This window comes from Aquarana catesbeiana, linkage group LG03, assembly GCF_042186555.1.
Source record: "Aquarana catesbeiana isolate 2022-GZ linkage group LG03, ASM4218655v1, whole genome shotgun sequence".
NCBI lineage: Eukaryota > Metazoa > Chordata > Amphibia > Anura > Ranidae > Aquarana > Aquarana catesbeiana.
In genome coordinates this window covers 370274294-370283721 of record NC_133326.1, presented here as the reverse complement: position 1 = coordinate 370283721, position 9428 = coordinate 370274294, and positions in this window count along the sequence as shown.

Below are 9428 nucleotides of genomic sequence, written 5' to 3'. Positions count from 1 at the left end.
AGTTTGTTAAAAGTTTCAGTGAGAATGGGAGAGAGTATTTCTGAGAATGATTTATAGTATAAAGCCGAGTAGCCGTCTGGGCCTGGTCTTTTGTTAAGTTTTAGGTCTTTTATGGCGTTAGCAACTTCATCTATAGTTATAGGCTCATCCAAACTGCTTTTTTGATTCTGAGATAACTCAGGTAAGGTTATTTTTGAGAAGAAGGATTCAGCCTCTGTAGGATTAAATTCATTGTTTGTCTTGTATAAAGTTGCGAGATGTGAGTGAAATTTATGGACTATTTTAACTGGATTACAAGTGTAAACATTTTTTTGATAATTTCAAACGTATTGGTTTGAAAGATTTGTTAGTTGAATTTAATGCCCGAGCCAAATATGTACCTGGTTTGTTTGTATTCATGTAGAAATTGTGTTTGGAGCGTTTGAGGGATTTATCAACTGACTCAGTGAGAAATAGATCGTATTCCAATCTAGATTTTTCCAGATGAGATTTTGTACTCTGAGATGGATTATCTTGAAATGATATGTAGGCTGCATTAAAATTGAGTTCTAGTTTTTTTGCTAGATTTTTGCGTTCCCGTTTAAATAGTGCCATTTGTCTTTGTATTGTACCACGCAAGACAGGCTTATGAGCTTCCCACAGTGTTATTGGGGAGATGTCTGTTGTATTATTAATTGATATGTATTCCTTTAAAGCTTGTTCAATGGCCATCTGATGTAGTGGGTGTTTGAGCATTATGTCCGGTAAGTACCACGTTGGGTCATGCGCTTTTGGTATGGCTGAGGCTATAGTAGTGTATACTGCATTATGGTCAGACCACGGAATCGGAATTATATCTGATGCAATAATTTCTGGTATCATTCCTATTGTTAGAAAAATATGATCTATTCTGGTGAAGGTTTGATGAGGGTGCGAGAAATAAGTGAATTTCTTTTTCATTGGGTTACTTTCTCTCCACGAATCTACCAGATTGTATTTGGAAAGAAGTTGAGAAAAAGGTAATCTAGAGGTTATTTTGGATGGTGTAAAAGGTGATTTATCTAGAAATGGGAGGAGGACCTGGTTCGAATCCTACACATTATCACTGTTCCTATTTTGTGTGTATTAATCACTTGTAATATATGTGAGAGGAATGGTGTAGGTTGTTTGTTAGGAGCGTAGTAGGAAATCACAGTGATTGCTGTATCCATTATATAACCCATGAGTATCAGGTATCTACCTTTTGGGTCTTTAATTTCTGATGATAAGGTGAATGGTGTGGATCGGTGCAATGCAATTAGAGTTCCCCTTTGCTTGGTACAGGCAGAAGCCGTGTAAATTTGTTGATAAAAAGGAGAAATATATTTTGGAGTAGAATCTTTGGTGAAGTGTGTTTCTTGGAGGCATACTATGTGAGCCTTCTTGTTATGGAAAGTACGGAAGGCTTTGGTCCTTTTTTGAGGGACATTTATTCCCTGAACATTCAGGGAAAGTATATTCAGTGGTGCTATGGCAATAGATCAAATAGTTTTGACTTACTTTTTGTTATGCAGAGCTGACTGCGCAGATCAACCTGTGTGGACTGAAGAGATGAATAGATAGAAAAGAAACCAGTGAATTCTGGAGTAAAGAGTAAACAAAAAACATATGAGATTAGATGATACATTGTATAAATTATTTTTTGCAAGTAATCACAATTTACCCGTGAAAGAGAATAAATATCTCTCTCAGGGGAATAAGTGCCTTCGTCACACTCCCACATAATATGGTTGGGAGAATAAGAAGGGCTAATGGGGGTACACGGATCTTCCGCTTACAGGAGAGAAGTGCTATGTCAAAAGACATCAAAATGATGTTTCATTAATTGGAGTGCAGAATATAGTTTTTGTTGAAATTATTTATTCCAGGGTGGTTGTATATGGTTAGTCTTGCCCTAGGCTAAATAATTCAGTTAGAAAGGTACTGTTAATAACTTTGGTATTGATGAAGATAGTTTGAATTATTTTGGGATTTTAACCCTTTTAGAGTAAACAATTACATATTTTATTCATGTGCAACTGTTTAGATATGTTAACTCATAAAATTGAGGTTGTATTGCTTCAGATTAGAATAAACAAAAACATAATTCTAGGAACTAGTTAGGTAATAATATATTTGTTTTAAGAAAAGAAAGAAAAAGCTTCCATTACTTCTGGATTATTGAACATATTTGTCCTAAAAAGTAATAAATCTATTGTTATTACCTGATAATATATAACTGAACAAGAATTTCCTTATTTCACTTATATATTCTAAGGCTATATGAATCAGAAGTAATAAGAAATATAACTGGAATGTAACATGATCCCACACAGTGTGTGACTATCAGAATGCAGTTACATTCAGTTATAAATATAGTTTTTTTTATAGAGAACCATCTCTTAGTATAATAAATGAAGAGATATCAGGAATTAGGATGTCAGTCCATTGAATCTTCTTGGTCCATGGATGATGTGGCATAACGGCCTCTTTTGTGAGAATGATGATTCCCATTTTGTTCTGAAATTTTCTGGGTGCTGCCTGAAGGTGAAGATGATGCCATTCTTCTGCGTGTGGGGGTGTTGCTGCTTGTGGGTTCTGTCAGATTTAATTTTAAAAGGGTTTGTTGTAGTTCATCTGCTGATCTGCTTCTGTAAATTGTACCTTGGTAGTTAAATCTGACTGAAAAGGGGAAGCCCCATTGATACATAATGTTGTGGCGTTGCAGTTCCATTAGTTGGGGTTTCATGGATCGTCTTTTAGTAATAGTAAGTTGGGATAGGTCAGCAAAAATGTGATAATTGTGTCCTTGAAAATTAAGTTCCTTTTTTTCTCTTGCAGCAATTAGTATTTGTTCTTTCGTTCTGTAATAATGAAATTTTGTGATTATATCACGTGGGGGTCCATCTTTCTTTTTGGCTGTGAGGGCTCTGTGTACTCTGTCCAGTTCTAAACCTTCAATAGGGATATCTGGCTTTAGTTCTTGTAATAGAGCAGTAATAGTAGATTGCAGGTCTGTCACAGTTTCAGGTATTCCCCTTATGCGCAAGTTTGAACGTCTGGCTCTATTTTCGTAATCTTCGAGCTTAGTTTGAAGTATTAAATTCTCTTTTTTTAATTGTTCCAATTCTGTTATATTTTCTTGGGTTGTAATTTCAATTTCATCTATTTTTATTTCTAAGGCTGCGGTGCGGTTTCCCAGCTCTCTTATTTCTTTGGTTAGGCTTTTTGTTATTTGGTCTGAGGTTTGTTTTAAAGCCTTATGAAGCATCTTTTCAAACTGTAATAATATTACTGGGGATGCTGAGGAGGCTTGTGGAGAAGTTTGTGAGAAGATTTGTTCTGTATCTGACTCAAATGGAGAGTCTTGCTGTGACATTTTCTGTCTGTGAGTGCCTGTGAGCTCTTTGTGAGGTGATTTTTATTTCTGCCACGGTTTCCTCCCAGTACCATATTTCCTGCCCAAACTTTCACAGTTTGTTCCCTGGGGCGAAAGGTTCAAATGGATACCTTTTGAGCCTGCAGGCTCTGCTTTGTCCTTCTCTTCTCTCCCCAGCGGTGTGGAGCTCTAACAATGCATGTCTGCTCCGCTAGGCTCCGCCTCCTGCCAGATTACTACTTTTCAACTAAGTAGCTGAGACATAGGGTGTATTAACTATTATAAACCTTAACTGGGGGTTTACAGTTTACATGACACAGGGTGCGGAGGGAGGCGTAAGTTGTAATATTACTTGGAAATTCAACTATAACAGTAAGAAGTAAGAATTAGATGCATACCTGTGAGGATAACAGAAAATCCTATACTGGACATCTCTGGGTCCGCGGTGGACATGCTCAGCTTTGGTCCATTGAAATTTACTCTGTGTGCAGATCCCCTTGAATCGAGAGTGAGGATGTGCGTTGTGTTCTGGTTAGGAGGAAGAATTTGGTCCTCTGGACATTATGTGTGTAAGGGTGGGTTGTGCTGATGCAGATTTCTTACCTGAGCATGTCTCTCTCGGCGTCCAGATGGTCCTGCCCAGTCCATGGTTTTAGTGGTCTAGTTGATAGAGATATCTAGAACAGGAGAAAGAGGGAGGGTGATTGCATGCTGATTGAGCATATTGTGAAAGTTCCAGAATACATTATTTGAGAGAAGCACTTAGAGCGGTAGAAGAGGTGTAGGTAAGGACAGTGGCAGATGTGAAGTGACGTTTCAGAGTGGAGATAACAAGAAGGGGGCACAGGGAGAAGAGGATAAATAAAGGAAAAAGGAAGAAAAGGAAAGAAGGGAAGGAAGGGAAGAGGGAGAATTTTAGATGGGTGTTTAAATACTCCCAATGTCCTTGAGGTAATTTGAAGGAGATCTGTTGTCCTTATTGCTGTTGCTGTCTGAAACCCTGGATAGGAATAAAAACTGTTGGATGCTGATAAGCCCATCTTCCTGTATGTTCGGCAGGAGGCCAAGTTTTGTTCTCAAGCGACATGGATCGATCAGGGTGATTGATTCAGTTCGTATGTTTCATCGTTTAGTGGGGGATGTTGAGCTATTTGTTGTGTCCGGAGTCGGATATATGTCTCTCAATTTGAAGTGGGAGTGAATGAGGGAGGTATAACGAAAGCTGGTGGTTTTAGTTTCTCTCAGTGTAAGGTGAACCGCTGAAGAGTGCAATGTCAGTGTCTCAATCCGGCTGGTATATGGGGATGATGATAATAAAGGGACAGTTGGTTATATCTTCAGTGGACGGAAATAAGGATGTTATCTAGGATCTCGAGATTGCAATAGAGTACCTGGCAGCAGCTCGGTTTGTCTCTCACAGGCACCTGTCATTTGAAAAGGGAAGGAGTGTAGAACTTGGTGTTAACCTTCCTGTGTCATGTATTGCTGATAAGGCATGGTTACCCGTTTAGGTGATACAGGTCCTGCGGTGTGCAGGGGAGGCCATAGGGCTACCATTCCGTGGAATACCTGGGTCTCACAGTGGAGAATGGGGAGGCGCTGGATAAGGGTGGCGGCGACCAAGATTGAAGTTGCCTCGGCAATGCCATCCATTGATGTAGCTCTTTGCATCTGGAGTAGGCGGAAATCGCTATACCAATCTGGTAGGGCAACCACTGGGATGTCCAGAGTGGAACAAAAATGTTCCAGGTCTTCTGGGACCCTAAGAAGCGCTGTGCGGCCCAAGTGTGTTGCTGAAAGACCAAATGGAAACTTCCATCTGTAAATTATAGATCTGGCTCTTAGTATGTCCAGCAATGGTCTTAGTTTGCACCTCCGTTGCAGAGTGATATTTGAAAGGTCCTGGTATATCTTGATGCTTGAGCCTTGGAAGGATAGTTGTTTGCGATTTCTGGATGCTCGCAGAATTTCTTCCTTAAGTGAGAAATCTATTAGACAGCAGACCATGTCCCTGGGGGGATCTGTGTCTCTTCCCCTCGGACGTAGTGCTCTGTGAATACGTTCAAAAGAGACGGGAGCATCCTGGGGTCTTTCAAGTAATCATTAAAGATGGATGCAACCGTTTTAGAGAGTTGACTGGAATCAATCTATTCTGGGACTCCCCTTACCCGGAGGTTGCAGCATCTCCCGCGGTTATCGAGGTCCTCCATATGTCGATTAATGTCTCTCAGGTGGACGGCGTGGGACTCAGTGATCTGTTGTACATGGCAGAGGGATGATTCCTGGCGTACTTGCGTCATTTCTACCTCCTCTACTCTGAGTGAAATAGCCTGTAAGTCAGACCTCATGTCCGAACTGGCCGCCATAAGAGTATTCTTAATATCTGCAGCGACACTGTGTAAATCATCAAGATTAACAGCGGGGGGGTGCCTCCGTTCTGTCCCTATTCCCGATGGGCTCTGGGCTCCTGAGCGGTGGGGGCTGTTACTCGGGGAGTATGCCATACTTGAGGAAGCTGAGTGTGAGGCCTGCATTCTTCCTCTAGGCCGGGATTGAAAGATCTCAGGAATGTGCCTGTCAGACTGGGTTTCTTGGCTCTGTGGGGACCAGGACCTGGTTGCTGAAGCGCTGCGGGATGTTCTCACCATAGTAGTGGGGTCTCAAGTGCTGGTAAGCTGAAGAAGCCGGACCTCATGGACGGGAGATCCAGAACTATGCGTCCATCTTGGAGTGGCACCTGCACAAATAATATGTTAACTCATGATACAAGGGGTTGCCAGGTAAGAAGCAGAATATGCATCCAGCATCACCTTGACATGCTTTACATCTTCAATGCTTGTATTAAGTTTTTTGTTAGATGCCAGATGCATATTTTACTTCTGTACGAAGTGGCCGACCCAGATTACCTGGCTGTAATATATGTAGCGCCCCCCCCAATAGATGCAATGAATCTGGGATCCCCCCACCCTGCACAGCCAGGCACACCCAATTTTCACAGGCACTCTTGAGACAGAGAACAGTCTGTGACTTTGTTTTTTGCTATTTATTGAGAGTAATAACTTGGATAGGGATGGGAGGTTATGGGATGCCCACCCAACTTCAGCAGAACTTTAGGGACACTCTTCCTATATACAGTCTCTATATAGTCTCTATATACAGCTCCACTTCTTCCTCCAGCACACACTTGCTTGCAGAACCCAGCTGGATCTCTGTGAAGATCTGACAGATTAGAAGCAATAGCCCATTACAGGTAGGAACCTGAGGCCCCTTGGTTGTATAGCATGGATTACAGTTTGTACTATTCTTCTTGTGGCTACTGATCCCAGCACCACTTCTTCAATCACTGCCAACCCACCTGGCTGCAGCTGCCCCTTTACTAGCCCTCCATGCTATCTTCTCCACTGCAGTCCTCCAGACTGGCACTCACCAGGCCTCCCGGCTAACTCTCAGGAGATCTCTCAGTAGTGCTGACCTGCTGTCCTCTCTCCTTGCTCCCATGCACCCAGGAAGGGACTCCTCTGTGTGTTTTGGCAGGATCTTTCCAGCACCTGAGCCCTGGCTCATGGTCACCCCCCCAGACCAGGGGACACCCTCGAGGGTGTCCATCTTCCACCCAACCCCCCAGCATGACTCATGCCTATTTATGAGGTGGTCTGCCCCCTGACAGTCCTTTACCGGGGACTGGCTGAGGCCCTCAAAAATATTCCAAGCAACTCCTCCTAACATCTACCTATTATGTCTAGAACATTCTTCAATGTACCAGAAAACACGAGGAGGCACCAGAGCAGCTGCTAGGATGCATCATCCAGCCCTGAGTCACTGAACCCTGACCCAGATTCACAGCTCGGGCTTAGCCCTGAGCTAAAAGAAATTGGCCTACACTAACACCTAACACAACTAGAGGGTGCTACATATGAATGAAAGGAAAGTGAGGCTTATTCCCCTGAAATGTACTAATTTTCTAAGGCAGGCACAGGGTCAACTTTCCTTTTGAAGTAGTGGGTAGCAAAAAAATAAAAAAAATGCCTGCCTGCAAAAGAACAAAGTAAACACATACCTTTCTTGTCACACACAATAGCATTGCCTTTCTATTTATGAGAAAACCTGTTGGGTAATCAATACTTCAGGGAGAGTCTATTGCAGCACTCATGGTTTCCTCCCTCCAATCTCCACATGACTGCAGGATAAATTAGTGATGTAGAGCTAAGTCTGGAAAACATTACAAGGAGGAAAAATATACTTTCTTACTTTAACAGGAAATGCCTTGTGGTTCTGTGTTCTGTACAAAACAGACAGACAGACAGACAGACAGACAGACAGACAGACAGACAGACAGACAGACAGACAGACAGACGAAATAGTTTTCAGCATTGGGAGATTGACAGTGGTAGCTTTGGGCGCAGATGCCCTTCCCTACAGTGCATCTTACACTAACTAATTCTAGTGCTGCAGCCCACACATTGTAATTTATAATTGAAAGCATCCTTGTAGGTATATATATATATGGGATGGACCGAACGGACCCCTGTTTGGTTCGCACCAGAACTTCCGAACACAGCGAAAGTTCGAACCTGAATAACGAGCCCCCATTTAAAGTTAATGGGACCCGAACGTTAAAAATCAAAAGTGCCCATTTTGAAGGCTTATATGCAAGTAATTGGGCATACAATGATTATAGGGGTCCGGGTCCTGCCTTGGGGGACATGTATCAATAAAAAAAAATGTCATTTTTTAATGAGCAGTGATTTTTTTGATTTTTAAAGTGAAAGCATAAAAATGAAAAATTCCTTCCAATATAGTGCCTAGGGGTCCCCTTATTCTACCTGTAAAGTGGCAGATCTGTTCCATGTCTAGAGTTTGCTGCAGCAAAAATTGAATTTATAAAGCCCAAATAATTGATATTTTCCCTGTTAGCTGCCTTTATTTTGCTCAGCAACAACTGTGGAGCCAGTGTGTATGATGAGGCCACAATGTAATGCACTGGGAACAAGATTAGAGATTTTTTGGATACATTCTGGTGTCACTTTGACTTTGGATAGAAGTAACAGGTGTGTAAAAATTGGTCTTTGGGTGTCGGTGGCGCCTTCCCACCGTAACCCTATAGAGATATTCTTGATGAAAGCAAGAATTGGCCTTGCTGTAAAAAATTGCAATGATATGCACCTGTCAAACAGGTGCAGAAAAATGACTCTTTGGGTGTCAGGAGCGCCTTCCCACCGTAACCCTATAGAGGTGCTCTTTATGAAGGCAAAAATTGCAATGATATGCATATAGTTGGTGTTTTTGCCACATTTGATGTGCCTGAGACACAGTTTGCAGATAGCAACAGTGCGATCTGCTGTAGAAGTGCTGAAAAAGGCCCAGGCAGCTGAGCTTTGGGGAGTGGGCCGGGAAATAACAGCTGCAGAATGTGATGGAATAGGGTGACTGCTTTCTACTCTTTCTTGATGTCGGCCTCCTTGGGGTTGTGCCGCCTCACCTTCAGTTTCTTCCTCTGCTCTATCTGGCATCCAAGCCGTATCAGTAACCTCATCATCGTCATCTCCATCTCCTCCATCTTCATCATTACCACTGGAGACAACTTGACAATATGCTGTGGCTTGGGGAACATGGATGCCAATTTGTCTACCAGTATTCCTCACTCTCTCTAGGCTCATGTTCCTGTCATCCTCAACCTCAGAACCAACATCTGAATCCAGTAATGGCTGGGCATCATCAAGGAGCAAATCTATGATGCTGTGGTCAAATAACTCAGCTGACTCCTCCATGGCTGATATTGGGGCTAGGGCAGGAATAGATGTGGACAAGGAGGCGGGTTTATCCACTCTGGAAACTGCAGGGGACTGCACACTTGTCTCTGCTTGCATGACAGAGGATGAGGAGGATGAGGAAGGCTTAGTAAGCCAGTCCACCACCTCCTCTGCATGCTGTGGCTGGATAGCATGGGCAAACTCACTAAACAGAGGAAATGATGCCCTGCCTGAGGACTGACCACCACGCCCACCTTTGCCTGTGGACGCATTTGTTGCTGGCCCCCTTACAGTGCCAAGGG